This window comes from Somniosus microcephalus, chromosome 18 (genome assembly GCF_052327205.1).
Source record: "Somniosus microcephalus isolate GS21.2 chromosome 18, FLI_Smic_1.0, whole genome shotgun sequence".
Taxonomy (NCBI): Eukaryota; Metazoa; Chordata; class Chondrichthyes; order Squaliformes; family Somniosidae; genus Somniosus; species Somniosus microcephalus.
In genome coordinates this window covers 23,021,609-23,036,082 of record NC_141004.1, presented here as the reverse complement: position 1 = coordinate 23,036,082, position 14,474 = coordinate 23,021,609, and the positions used below count along the sequence as shown (strand labels likewise).

The following is a 14,474-nucleotide window of genomic DNA, read 5'->3' as shown; positions in this document are numbered from 1 at the left end:
TTCCAGGTTTTAAACCGTTGTACTGACTCTTTCCCCCCCCTAAAACAAAATGGGAAGACTTGACTTGCTAACCATTTGGCCCCATTCATTTGAACAGTCTGTTGCAACCTGGAACCTATTAATTGAGAAATACTGGGAAAAATTCTCCCCCCCCCCCCCCCAACTCTTGCATACAGCTTCTCTGTGTATCCTGAATGGTCTCAAGTGTGTGCTACACAGAAATTCAGTGCTTATTGATCTAAACATTGCACAGTAGTTAGTATAATTTTACTTTTGGTTTTTTTTTCCCACTCCTCCTTCTGGTTTTGTTTTCCTCTGGGATGACGAGAACTGAACTTGTTCATAAATTGTACTGCGTGTGTTATTTCGGAAATAATTATTCTTGTGGGCACTAAAGGCAACTGAGTTTCATTAGTTTTCTACTACTGAATATGAAATGTAGCCAAAGGTGCATGTATACCTTGTACATTGATCTTCTGGAAGTTTCTATTGTTACCCTATAATGCACGGAGGAATATTGTATTCAAGTCTATAATGCTGATTATTAAATGGGGAGAGTGTGATTGCCACAAATAATATTTGATATCCTCTTCAGATCAATTTATTTTGTGACTAGTAAATTAAATCCGAATTCTACCAGATTCCTAGTCCTTCTGCAAATTCCATAACTAGGCTGCATTCCCAAGTTTTATTTTTTAAGATTCTTTTCTTTCAAGGCCATCATTTATATCCTAACCATTTTAAAGTTGCAGATTGTAAGGTGCTTGTAGATTTCTGGCTCCTGGTCACGCACAGGCTGAAATGAATGCTTTCAAAGCGTTTATGTAATAGATGTGCATGGGTGCATCTGTGCTTCCTGTACCTGCTTTGGGACTTTGATTTTTCCACTCGTGCCAGCTAACTAACGAGGGAAAAATAGTTCTTGTAGCATCCTCCACTAAGCATTGACAGATGCTAGGACTTGCAGTTTGCACAGTTATTTTAAAGGTGTTGAGGCAGTGGGAAGGAAAGAATATGAGGAAATCATGTGTACTTAATAACACACTGAGTACTTGTTCTTCCAGAAGCAGCAGCAGGATTGCAATTGGTGATGGATTGAATTTATTGTCCTCTCATCTAATGTTTGCTAGTCAGAAGTATTGTTTTGTGATGAACTTCCTTTCTCCAGGTTTTTCCCCCCTTCAGCAGACCACTCTTGAACTGGGCAAGCATCAAGGTAAGTTTGTGAGGAAGGTCATGTGAAAGGAAAATGATCAGTGCTGTTCTTTCATGGTGACTAGATAATTCAAATACACTATTGAAGGGGATTCTAGTATTTTAACCTTTTTGTAATCTTGTGTTTTGGGATTACAATCTCCGATCCCATCTGGTTCAAATTAGCGCCATTTATTTGTAATGACGACTGTTAAATTCCGTTATCATTGCAAGATTACGGAATTTTGTTGGATTTTTTATGTGGGCATGTATTCTACAGTTCTGACCATTTTTTCCATCGCAACCACAAATCAGTGGAAAATTAGTAAATTTCCCTCCCACCCAACATGTGATAGAAACCTAGTCATTCTTGAAGACCTTTTAAGAAGAATCATTTTTGTGTTTGTGTGTTTGTTTATTGTGGCTACGGAACCATTAGCTGTTTGTTGCACAGGAGTCCATTGGAAGTGTTTGCTTCAAACACTTTTGCAGTCAAAATAGTCTTGTGGCTGCTCCTAGTGTAGCTTTCAGATGCGTGATGCTCCAATTGTTGGAACCTCTAAGTTTGAAAGATTTTGCTCAGGAGGTGAAGCAACTAGCCGGCCCTACTGATGCGAATGCTTCCTTTCAGCTGTTCATGGAGCAGTAATAATGCTGGCCATGGGGGAAGTGTGGCTGAGATTGTTGTACTGGTTGGAGAACTCCCCCGCCCCCTTGTCTGAGATTGTATGTTCGTGATTTCAAAATGTACTATAGTTAAGAGAGTGCATTGGATTATTGCGTATGCAAAGGCTTTCTCTGAAAAGGACAAAAGTTGAAGGGAAATTATAAAGGCCCTTCAATGAGTTTATCTGCTGCAAGAATGATGGAGACCCTGCAGTACCGTGGGCAGAGGGGGAAATGACGGCAAAAGGTAGGAAGCAGAATTTATTTTTTTGTAAGGCAGCTTTTTTTTATTTAAGTGGGCGACGCTGGACAGGCCGCATTTATTGCACATCCCTGGAAAAAATGGTGCGGCCTTTGTGGTGCTCGTGCTCCCACAATGGTGTTAGGTAGGGATTTCCAGGATTTTGGTTCAGCAGCAGTAAAAGAACGGCAATATAAAGATGGGTTTTCCCATGGCTGCTCTTGCTTGTGAACGTCCGCCTAATGGGGCCTCTTGGCTGGTGGTGCTGTTGAAGATCAGGCAGAGGTGACTGGGGCCTTACTGGTGCCAATCATTGCCTGGCAGTTGTGTGATGCAGATGTTACCTAGCACGGATCAGCCCAAGATTGAATATTGCCAGTTGTAGGCTGGCATGGGGTGCATCATTATCGGAGGAGTTGTGAATGGCGTGGAGCACTAGAATAGTCGGCGAACTGTCTTCCCTCCTGACCTTTAATGACGGAGGGAGCGGCATTGACTAAGCAGCTGAAGATTATTGGGTTGAGGACGTTGTCCTGAGAAACTCCACTAGTGATGTCCTGGGACTGTAATGATTGGCCTCCAACAACCACAACCATCTTGAGTGTTGTGGTACTAAGTTGTGTGCTTCCTTGATGTCCCAGGGCAGTTACACTCTCCTCCTTTTGCATCTAGCTGTTGCGTCCTTGTGTAGATCAAGGCTGTCATGTTATCTGGAATGGAGTGGTTCCAGCAGAACCCAAACTGAACGGTGTTGTGTGGGTTATTGGTGAGTAGCATTGTTTGTTGGCGCTATTGATGACTTCTTCCATTACTTTACTGATGACGGCTAATGGGGCAATAATTGGCCAGGTTAGGTTTATCCTACCTTTTTGTGGGTACGGCATAGGTAGTTTTTAACCTTTCCCACTCTGGGGAAATTGATAGGATCAGGTTATCCGCCCATTATACAACCCATCCATTTTTTATTTACTCTCCATTGACTTCAGTGGAGTGTAAAACAGACGTCCGACCCGGAAGGGTTAAAATCGGGCCATACTTTAAAATCTTCCACGTAGTTGGGTAGATGCTATCTCAGGTTGGGTAGGGGACAGCCAGTTCTGATGGGCAGGTTTTCAGCACTATTTGCATGATCTAGGCAAAACAGTAATAACAGAAAATGCTGGAAACACTTAGCAGGCCAGGCAGCATCTGTGGAGAGAGAAACAGTTAACGTTTCAGGTCTGTGACCCTTCATCAGAACTGGAAAAAGTTAGGGATGTAATGGGTTTTAAGCAGGTGCAGAGGCAGGGAAAGAGGGAGGAGAGAAAGGAACTGAAGGAATAGTGTGTTAGGGTGGAAGGCAGGAGAGATTAAATGTTGCAAATGGGGATGGCAGAATCATCAGCTGTCGCCTGAGAAAATGGGGGCAGGGGTCATAGTCTGAAATTGTTGAACTCAATGAGTCCAGAAGGCTGTAAAGTGCCTAATTGAAAGATGAGGTGCTGTTCCTCGAGCTTGCGTTGAGCTTCATTGGAACAGTGCAAGAGGCCGAGGACGGAGTGAGAGTGGAGAATTAAAGTGATGGGCGGCTGGAAGCTCGGGGTCACCCTTACGGACTGAACAGTCAGAGGAGATGGTTGGGGTGCAGAGTAGACACATTCCCATGTGTGGGAAAGGAAGGGCATCCAAAGCTAGAGCTCCCTGGATGATTATAAAGATATATAGGTTAAAAGGAGGCTTATGATGATTGTAAGGTTAATAAATCAGTAAAGAACCAAGCTGAATATAGAAAGTACAATGGAGATCTTTAAAAAAAAAAAGTGAGGAGCAAAGAGATTACAAGAATAGATTAATGGCTAACATATAAAAGGGAACCATAAGTGTTTTATAAATGCAAATAGTGGAAGGGTGGGGCCGATTAGGGAGCAAAAAGATGATCTTGTGGAGGTAGAGGGCATGGCTGAGGTACTAAATGAATACTTTGCATCTGTTTTCATGAGAAGAGGATGCTGCCAATGTAGCAGTAAAGGAGGAGGCAGTAGTGATATTGGATAGGATAAAAATAGATAGGAGGTACTTAAAAGGTTGGCAGTCCTCCAAAGTAGAAAAGTCACCTGGTCCAGATGGGGTGCATCCTAGGTTACTGAGGGAAGTAAGGGTGGAAATTGTGGAGGCTCTGGACACAATCTTCCAATCCTCTTTGGATATGGGTGAGGTGCCAGAGAACTGGAGGATTGCAAATGTTACACCCTTGGTTTTTTTTTAATGGATAAACCCGGCAACTACAGACCAGTCAGCCTAACTTTGATGGTGGGGACACTTTGAGACAATAAAATGGGACAAAATTAATTGGCATTTGGAAAAGTATGAGCTAATAAATTAAAGTCAGCCTGGATTTGTTAAAGGCAAATAGTGTTTGACTAACTTGATAGTTCCTTCTGAAGTAAGAGGGTTGATGAGGCTAGTGTGGTTGATGTTGTGCGCATGGGCTTTCAAAAGCCATTTGACAAAGTACCACATAATAGACTTGTTAGCAAAAGTAAAGCCCTTGGGATTAAAGGGACCATGCTAGCATGGATACAAAATTGGTTAAGGGACAGAAAGCAGAGAGTAGTGGTGAACAGTTGGTTTTTCAAACTGGAGGGAAGTATACAGTAGCTCTTCCCCAGGGGTTGGTATTTGGACCATTACTTTTCTTGATTATATATATGATTTCAAAGTTTGCAGAATGACGTGAAACTCAATGTAGTAAACAATGAGGAGGATAGTAACAGACTTCAGGAAGTCATAGATGGACTGGTAAAATGGGCAGACACATGGCAGATGAACTTTAACGCAGAAAAGTGTGAAGTGATGTATTTTGGTAGGAAGAATGAAGAGCGGCAATATGAACTAAACGGTACAATTTTAAAGTGGGTGTAGGAACAGAGACCTGGGAATGTATGTACACAAATCCTTGAAGATGGTAGGACAAATTGAGAGCTGTTTTTATATTTAAAAAAAAAAAAAAAAAATTTTTTTTTTAAAATCCGATCTTTGGCTTTATTAATAAAGTTCAAAAGTAAGAGTTATGCTAAACCTTTATAAAGGACTGATTAGGCCTCAGATAAAGTATTGTGTTCAATTCTGGGCACCACATGTTAGGAAGGATGTCCAGGCCTTTGAGAGGGTGCAAAAGAGATTTACCAGGGATGAGGGACTTCGGTTATGTGGAGACACTAGAGAAGCTGGGGTTGTTCTCGGGCCGAGAATGTTGAGAGGAGGCTTGATAGAAGTGTTCAAAATCATGAAGGGTTTTGATGGAGTAAGGGGAAGTTGTTTCCAGTGGCAGAAGGGTTGTTAACTGGAGGACACAGATTTAAGTTGATGACCTGAAACAGGAAACCTTTACACATCAAGTTGTTGTGATCTGGAATGCACTGCCGAAAAGGGTGGTGGAAACAGATTCAATAGCCACTTTCAAAACAGATTTGGACAAATACTTAAAGGGAAACAATTTACAGGGCTATGGAGAAAGAACAGCGGAGTGGGATTAATTGGATAGCTCTACCACAGACACAATGGGCTGAATGACTGCCTCCTATGTTGTATCATTCTATGTTGTCAGGACCAATTGCATTTGCTGTATCCAGTATATCAAGTTGCTTTTCATGTCATGTGCTGTGAACCAAGTTGTTTAAATATTAGTATCTGTTGATTGCAAGCTTGGGAAGTAGCTACAGTACATAGGATTGTCTACTTGTCACATTTAGCTGAAGACGCTTTCAGCCTTGTCTCTTGCACTTGTGCTGGGCTCACCCATGGTTGAGGATGGAGTTGTTCATGGAGCCTTCTCTTATTATTTGCCTGATTATCTACCACCATTCTCAACTAGATGTGTTGGGGCATTGCAATGATCCATTGGCTGTGGGACACCTTGGCTCTGCCTATAGCCTTTTGCTTTTAGTGTTTAGCATGCCAATAACCCTGTGATATTTTAAAGTATCACCCAGCTTGATGGCAATCGAGGATTGAAGGATATGGTTACATATTACAATGTATACAATTCTGCTGATGGCCCACAGTGATTCATGGATGCCCAGCTTTGGGCTGCTAGATATGTCCTTTTTCCAATTTAGCATGGCAATAGTGCCACACTATGTGATGGGCATCCTCATTATGAAGATGAGACTTTGTCTTCAAGGACTGTGCTATCATTAACAGACGTGTCAGCAACAGGGCTAGGTCAAGTCAGTTATTCCCTCATGTTGGTTTCCTCCCTATCTGACACAGACCCAGTCTGTTATTCTTGTACTTCAGGACTTGGCCAGTGGTGGTATTCCTCAAGTCATTTTTGATAGAATCTACTCTGGGTGGAAGACATCCTATGGCCCAGAAATTTGGGTCGGGGGCTTCACGCGGGTGCAAGCCCCCCCCCGACCTGCACTTACCTAGCGCGCCGGCCGTTGAGTTGTGGGCCGACGTGGGATTCCGATCCTGGGCCGCCCCCAACTGCCGGCGCGCAGTGCTTGCATATCCCAGGGACGCAGTTAGTTTGATACGTCCCCTGGGATCACGTGGGCCATGGAGAGCCAATGGTAGCAGGGAATGCTTCATTCATAAGTTTGACAGGAAGAGCTGTCAAACCTATAAATACTATAAGCCCCAAAACATCACAAACTTCAAATAAATTTTTTAAATCACATTTTAAAAATAACTATAAATTACATGAAATAACTATTAAACAAATTTAAATTTTTGAGAATTAATTACATTTTCTAACGGGGCTAAAAATAAACTTACCTTTTTAAAGTATTTAAAAATAATAAACCTGTGGAATAAATGTTTTAATTTTAATTAATTCACCACTTTTACCTTGTTAAAAGCAGGCCTTGCGCCTGCTTTTTAGAAGTGTAACTGCTGGAGACTTACCCTCCCAGGAAAACCTGCGAAAAACAAAAAAAAAAAACAAAACAAAAAAAAAAAAAACGTAAGTTCGATGCGCACGCGCTGCCTCTCCGGCGCACGCGTTCCACCTGTCAACCCCTTCTTTCAAGGGAACGGAAGTGCCGGTTTTCCCGTGCATGCGCAGTGCATGCACAAAACCGGCACTTTCGTTGGGCCTACGGGTGAGTACCCCGTGCGTACTCGCGCGTTGGGACCTGCATTTCTGGGCCTATGTCTTGATTCCCTCAGTGCTTCCTGAAGGATAACTCTTTTTTAGTTGACTAGATGGTGTAATGAAATCTGTTTGTCTTGATTCTGTATTCGTTTTGCATGTATATTACCCTCCCCCACGGTGTATAGTTTCACTTCCTCTTTCCCGACTAACCTAGAAGGTTCCCGGTCTTGGCTCTTGGCTCCGCCCCTGACTTCTCTTACATAAAGATCCCAGGATCTGTATGACTCATTCCTGTGAACCAGTCGGCGTGTTGAGATGTTAGCTCTGATCTTAGTGATTAAAAGCCAACTTGTTTAAGTCTATAACTTCTAGTTTTGTGGTTATTGAAGGCCCATCAGATGGTTTCTTTGTCCTTGTTTGATCTGAAGCAATGAGATTTCATGGGGTCTAAAATCAATGTTGAAGATTCTTGGCTGCTTGTCTGTCCTGTTGGAGGACAGAAATTATGATGGAGGAGTCTGGGATGTGGCTATTGCTTGAGCAGCCTATTGGGCAGCTTGGGCACTAGCCCCAGATGTTGGTGATGGTGACTATGTTGGAATTGCTTGAGTCCTGATATGATTGGTCTGTCTGATATATTTCTTATGTAGCAGGCATTGATGATAATTAACCATGTAATATGCACCTAGAGCCTTTTATAAGCCAAACTAGACAGAGGTGGTAGTTTCCCTTCCCAGACACAGTAGTGAACCAGTTGGGTTTTTAATGACATGACTACCAGATTTATTGAATGGTGGGATTGGAGCAGCCAACCTGTTGCTAGTGCAGTGCTGTAACCATGGCACTGCCATCCCCATGTACTTGTTTTCAATTATTTGAGTTGAATAAAATACTCTTGTGGTAAACCACTGTTTGTATTCCTGTTTGTATTCCACTGTGTACATGCCTGGACATGCCTCGGCTGACTCCTCCCACAGGTCCTAGTATAAAGGTGACTGCTCCCCAGCCCTTAGTATCCTGGACCGGTCGACCACTCGAGGCAGACCTCCATTCTGTTGTTAATAAAAGCCTTTGGTTACTCTTCTAACTCTCAGTCTTTTATGAGTAATTGATAGCGCATCAACTCTGGAATAGGTTTGATGCATAGCTGTGTAGAGGTTATTTGAAAACCATGCCTTATTCTTTTTAACTGTTGGGGAAAATTTTGGTCTGCCAATCCAGTTGTGTTCATTCACCTGATCCTTTGGTATAAAATTACACACAGATTTGAAGTTGAAAAGTTTGTTGCAGTTTAACTTTTATCAGCTGTTTTTTGTGTGTGTTCCTTTAAGAGCTTTGTGTCCTCTGGGGAAGTAGACCATTTCAACTCTGCCTCGATTGGTATTTACATTCTCGCTTCTGCACATGGATCAAATTTCATAATCGCTGGTTTGCATTTTAGTAGTTGGATTAGTTCCTGTTTTACTCTGGTGTGTTGCCTGAGCGGTTCAACAGGCAATAGCATTGCTTATGTCCATGGATATATCTGCCCAGCACTGGTGTAATGAAAATGTGCAGCATTTTGGGGGAAGAAGGGAGGGGAAAAGACATCCGCCGTCCTGGTTTTTTTTTATATCAATCATCATTCCCACTCTTTTTTTCCCCCCCCCCCCCCCCTCCCCAACCTTTTCTGTCTTGTGTTATCTGATTATGTTGCCCAGGCCTCAGAGCAATGTAATCATATAGTGGTTTCTTCAGGGGTAAGCAAAGCTTTCAAGAAAATCAGATTATGCACACCTACTCGTTACAGCCGAGACAAAAATCACCATTTAACATGCAGCAGAATGACTCTTGCCTGAGCAGCCTATGGCAGAAAGTGGGAGCAGAAATATGGCCTCTGGGGGGAAACCTGTGGTCTTATTCCTGGCTAGTATTGTTGGCATGTTGACATGGGCTAAACAACCCTTCCTATCGAATTATTGCAGCCTTCAGCATTACGGAACAGATTTGACCATGTTGCAGTGTTTTGTTCAAGTGCATTGCTTTTAATATGCACATGTGATTGTGCTTTAAAAATAGCAATGGTGTTCAAATCCTGATGATGCACTCGGCATGCTGTTCCTGCTGTTACTTGACGGGAGCTGCTGCCGAACTGTCCCATAGGGATGTTTTTACCTTGTTTCTGCAGTTTCCAAAATATATTATCTGGGTGGAAATGTTAGTCTAGGATAAATTAGTTAATTGTACTTTTACTAATGGTCCAGTCATGGACACTTATTAAAAAGCAAACCTCTCATTTGTGAAACTTTCAGAATGGTTTGGATTCTGGTTAACACTTCAAATTATATTCTTTCTCCCTGTCTCTCTTTTTGCTTGCCAAGATGGATGTTTTGCAATAGCGCAAGTGAAACCAGAATAGAACCAAGGGGCGACAAGTTATACAATAGCAAAATACAGCGGATGCTGGAAATCTGAAATGCTGAGTATTTCCAGCATTTTCTGTGGCGACAAGTTATAAATCAATCTAAGCGTCACACCTTTAGCAATCAACTTGTGGCGTTAGACTGTCACCTAATGGATCAAATGCTGACTGTTAAATTCAAAAGGGAATTGGATGAATTCCTTATTCAGCATCAAGTAGGTGTTCGAACATATTAAAAATTATCAAATCGGTTCCCAAAATTGTACTTGGAGTATAGCTGTAGCCCTAGCACTGTAGCAGACTTGTCTCTCTTATATGTGGGCCTCTTTTTAATTAGATGACATAAGGAGTATGTGCATGGCTCGCTCCTTCCCCGATAAATTGGATTGAGCTCAAAAACTTGCCATGCTGAGAATTGTTGAAAAGGACCCATGTGCTCTTGATGGGAGACTATGACCGTCCCTAAAGTTGGTTGCTATCTCTATTGTAGTGAGGTATTGGTTGGTCATCCACAAAACATCTGTTAAATGCTGAGATGCTTTGTCTGTACACCTTGAATATGAATGTACTGTAGTAGTTTTCAAGTTGTTTGAATGAGCACTTGTGCTCCCTTCACTTTCTTGAGAGAAGCTGGTACTGATGTTGAAGTGAAGATGCTGGAAACCTAACAAAAAAGCAGAAAATGCTAGAAATACTCAGTAGGTCGGGCAGCATCTGTCGAGAGAGAAACAGAGTTTTGTGTGTGCACTCTTCATCCATACCTAAAACGGTAACACTGTTTAGATGGCGCCTGACCTACATTATAACAGTGAATATGCTTCCGAAAAGTACTTAATTGGCTGTAAAGCACTTTGGGATGTCCAGTGGTCATGAAGGTGCTATAGAAATGCAAGGGTTTTTTTGACCTGAGTATTTCTGTTACTGATGTTTACCCATTTTGTCCTCTTCAACTTGCACAGTAACTTGTTGTTTTTGGTGTTTGTGTGTGAAATGATATACAGAAACCTTCAAGCAAATTTTGGAATTCTTGTTTGCAATGTGGAAACTTGTGTTGGTGGTGACTTAAAAGCTTCAGAGTTATATGGTTAAACTTTCTCTGGCAGAGTAACATCAGAAGAAAGTTTCTTTTGTTTTTAATATGGGGGGGGGGGGGGTTACTGCACTGGACTACCCTTGAGTGTAGATACTTTCCTACTTGCTAAAAAAAAAAGTGTGCAGATTTGAAGTGGGCAAGACTCCAGGCACAGCAGCTTAAGAATTGTTGCATGTAGATAAAGGCAAGTGTGAAATAGTAAAATGTTGCAATAGATAAGTGGTTTGGTGGGCGTATGTGATGGGTTGATGTTTTGTGGAAACCGTCTTGTATTGATGCAAGGGCTTGTGGATGGAAGCTTGACTCTTGATTGCAGAAAGTAACCAACTGCGCCCATATGTCAGACAACCTGTATATTGTTGAGATACCGCGGCAAACGTGGGAGTCGAGACCAGAGCCAGTGAAACAGTACAGCTTTTTATTTCAGCCTCATGGCAAAACAGGAACTGGAAGAGCCCGCGCCTGACTTAAATACTCCCCAGACAGGAAGTGCTCCCGGCAGCCTGTCCCTGTGGGAAACAAGTTGCTGGAGGAAAGGGCCCCCGGTTGGGGGCGTCTGCTTAAACTGTCCGTACCGCCGTGAGCGGATTGTGTCCAGTGGTGGCGTGTCTCCACAATATAATACAAAAGCAAAATACTGCAGATGCTGGAAATCTGGGGGAAAAAACAAAAGTGCTGGAAACACTCAGCAGGTCAGGCAGCATCTGTGGAGAGAGAAACAGAGTTAACGTTTCCGGTTAATGACCTTTCGTCAGAACTGGAAATAGTTAAGAGATGTAACAGATTTTAAGCAAGTGCAGGGGGAGGGGAGGAAAGAACAAAAGGGAAGGTCTGTGATTGGGTGGAAGGCAGAAGTGATTAAATGACAAAAGGTATGACTGTGCAAAGCAAAAGGAGATGATAATGGGACAAGTAAAGAAACAAAAGATGAGTCTAGAAGAGTTGTAAATGGGAATGGCAGAAACCTCAGCTGCCATGTGAAAAAATAGGGGCAGTGGTTATGGTCTGAAATTGTTGAACTTGATGTTCTGTCAAGTAGGCTGTAAAGTGCCTAACAGAAAGATGAGGTGCTGTTCCTCAAGCTTCTGTTGAGCTTCGTTGGAACAGTGCAAGAGGTCAGAGTGGGAGTGGAGCAGCGAAATGAAGTGAAGCTCGGGGGTCATGCTTGCGGATTGAAAGGCGGTGTTCCGCAAAGCCGTCACCCTATCTGCGTTTGGTCTCCCCAATGTAGAGGAGACCTGTATGTAATTCCTGGTTTCTGTAGAGTTACATCCATGGGTAATGTATTCATTATTTTACAACATTTCTTTAAAAAGGTAGTGAAAATGCTGTTTCGTTAGTGCATTAATCTTGACTTAAACAGCAGAATACAGATAGATGTGTCTAATACATAGTACCTTCCAATATATGATAAATCTTTCCTGAACATTTTAGCACAATACTGTTCAGGATGTTTCACGCTATGATACATTTCCAGGAGAGGGGTAAAGAAAGCATTGAAATAGATTTGCATTATTCATTTCAATTTCGTTGGCAGCTCGGAAATTGCATGTCTGTCTATCGCTTCAATACTTTGTGCAGCCATCTTCAGCTCTTTCTCTCAATCGTCATTGCTTGTTTAAGCAAAATTGACACTTGCTTATTCAGTAGCACACTTGTGTCTGAGTCAGAAGGTTGTTGTAGGTGCAATTCCAGGACTTGATTGTATAATGTAGGCTGGCACTTGAGTGCAGTTCTGACAGTATTGCATTGTTGAGGGTGCTGTATTTTAGATGCACCATTAAACTGAGGCATCTCTGGCACCACGGTGTCAGCCTAGATGACTAGCTCCGGTCTTAGGGTCAGGCTTGAATCTGCAACCTTCTGACTCTCTTGAGGAGCATGCTACCAGTGAGCAAACCTGACGCCTCTCGCTGCCAGAAGTGGGCGGTTGGCCATTTCTTTAAGGTATCAGCTTGGCTGAGCTGGGTAGAACATTCACCTGAGTCAGAAGGTTGTGGATTTGAGCCCCACTGCAGGACCTGAGGACAAAGTGGGGGGGGGGGGGGCAGAAAATAGAGGTTGGGTAGAGTCTCCCTACAGTCTAGGTTACAAGATTCTTTAAACTGAGGCCCCATCTGCCAGTTAAGGGCTTATCACCTTGTGAAAGCAGTGATGAGACACTTTATAAATAAATGTAAGCTATTTTTCTTCTTCATGGGAGTGTTTTTGCACTTGCTTATGAACCAGCTTTAGCTTGCAGATCTAATGAGCATCACATTTTATCTGCAATAGGGTTCAAGTCATGTGAAGTATTAGCTTCAAAGTTTGAATCAACCAAAAATTAAAAAAATCTGATTAGAACATCACTTTGTGGAAATTGTCAGAATATTCCAAGGAAGGTCCTGGGAAGACCCCATCGCAGTGAGGGAAGATTTGAGTCGAGGTGGCCAGTGTAGAGGGTTGCCGACTATCACTTTTTTTAAGGATCAAAAATACTTGCTGCATTCAGAGCCTATAAACTATCCACAAGACGGTGTTGGCTGCTAGTAACTCCGTTAGTTGGCTTTCCTCCTTGAACAAAGTGCTTCCCTTTTAATGTGTGTTCTGCTTTCCAAGGGAACAGACACTTCTACATTCATACATTTCCATTACATTTTAGGTAGAGCACCCAAAGATTTAGCCACATTGTGCAGCAGATCATGTTGTAGTACTTTTCCCCACTGAAATTGTATTGACTAGCTTGCTGTCCTGTGAGGGTAAGGTGTTAAAATGTCATTATTGTTGCTATTTTGGTTCCCAAAGAGAATTGCGATCTAGATCTGAAAAGCAAACTTGCTAATCTAGAGGAAGTTGTAGGCAGTTGCCCACCTACCACTAATTTATGTGGTGTACTGTAGGAAGCTGCCTACTTACTGTACAGGCACAGTGTGGTTCCAGGGTTGTCTGCACAATAGAAATAGCCTCTGGAATGCAACCAGTCAGAGTTGAATAAAGTAGCCAACCATTCTTTGTTGGTGGGGAAATGTTAGTTTACCTTTTTTAGTTATTGAATCTCTGGGACATCACAATTGCAAGTTGTACATCCTCTGTTAGAAAGAGGGGATATGGATGTTCCAAAGCGACTTTTTCATTTTGTAATTTGACTGGCTGCCATGGACGTACAAGATGTCTGTTTCCACAGTGATTAGTATTCCACCATTTGCACAGTGATTTAGTATTGCACCATTTGCATAGTGTCTGAGGGAGAGTATCCACCAAACCATTGTTTGATTGGTTGGTGCCTGTGCATGTCTCAAGGCGCTCATTCAACATAGTTGTGTGAAACTGCCAGAAGCAGTTGTCTGTCCCAGGTGAGTTTTTTTTGGCTAAATGCAGTATTTAAATATAATGTCCCCAATCAAAATAATGGGTAGTGGACAATCGCTGTAGGAATCTCTTGACTGGCTGAGGTATGTCCTATTAATTAGACTGGCCTTGTGGGCTATAATGTAGAACCTTTTAACAATATTTTCAGAGAGATCCAGGTACTTAATATTACCAGGTATGTGCTATTCCTGTTACCTTCCCCGAATAAAAGTTTTTTTTAAACAGAGTAACTAGATTCTAGAAAAGGAACAGGGTGGTAGTTGTGTTGCCAGCCTGACTCGCAAGAGCTTGCTTAATCATGGAGACGTTGCTTGAAAGATCTGCATCCAGTCAGAAGCTTTGGGAAATGTCAGGTGGGTTAGGCTTAGCTTGGGCTCTGAACATTGCTGTGTCACCTGGGAGGTTTTGGGTGGGTAGGGACAGTAATTGTAATGATTGCATGAAAATGTGC

The 14,474-nt window shown here is 42.4% G+C and overlaps 1 protein-coding gene across 6 annotated transcripts in view; it reads left to right on the top strand.

Annotated features, from left to right (window-relative positions):
* Positions 1-14,474, top strand: part of LOC147105123 (plasma membrane calcium-transporting ATPase 1-like) — a 268,080-nt gene that overhangs the window by 23,597 nt on the left and 230,009 nt on the right. The gene's annotated exons all lie outside the window — the stretch shown is intronic.